The sequence below is a fragment of the Myotis brandtii genome, unplaced genomic scaffold (assembly GCF_000412655.1).
Source record: "Myotis brandtii unplaced genomic scaffold, ASM41265v1 scaffold421, whole genome shotgun sequence".
Classification (NCBI taxonomy): Eukaryota; Metazoa; Chordata; class Mammalia; order Chiroptera; family Vespertilionidae; genus Myotis; species Myotis brandtii.
Window position 1 is genome coordinate 2,692,940 of NW_005366140.1, and position 532 is coordinate 2,693,471.

Below are 532 nucleotides of genomic sequence, written 5' to 3' on the forward strand. Positions count from 1 at the left end.
AATATATTAAAAAAAAAAAAAAAGCCTACACAACGCCTGGAGGAGTTACCACCCCCTCCTCCTGAAGCAGAGCCTGTAGAGCTGGTAATACCAAGGCCCCGGACTCTCCCCTCCGATGTGGGAAGGCTCATCAATAGGTCCTTGGTTATGGGATCAGGTGTCAGGCAAGCTATGCTACAAGGAGAGCTTTTGGCTGCCCAGTGATGCAAGATCAGCAAGGCAATCTGATGCATGAACCACTCTCCTTTAATACCTTTAAAGAAATAAGGAAAAGTGTTAGAGCTCATGGGGCTAACAGTCCGTTTACAAAAGGACTCCTTAAAGCCTGGTCTGAAAATGACCACAGGACGCCATGGGACTGGCAGATTTTGGCTAAAAGGACTTTAGATGCCAGTCAATATCTATTATGGAGAGCAGGATATGATGAGATCTGTGAACAGCAGGCTGACCAAAACAATCTAGCGGGCGCTCATCACCTGAGAGCCCCAATGCTGCGGGGGTGGGGACCATATGTTCATGTACAACAATTGAA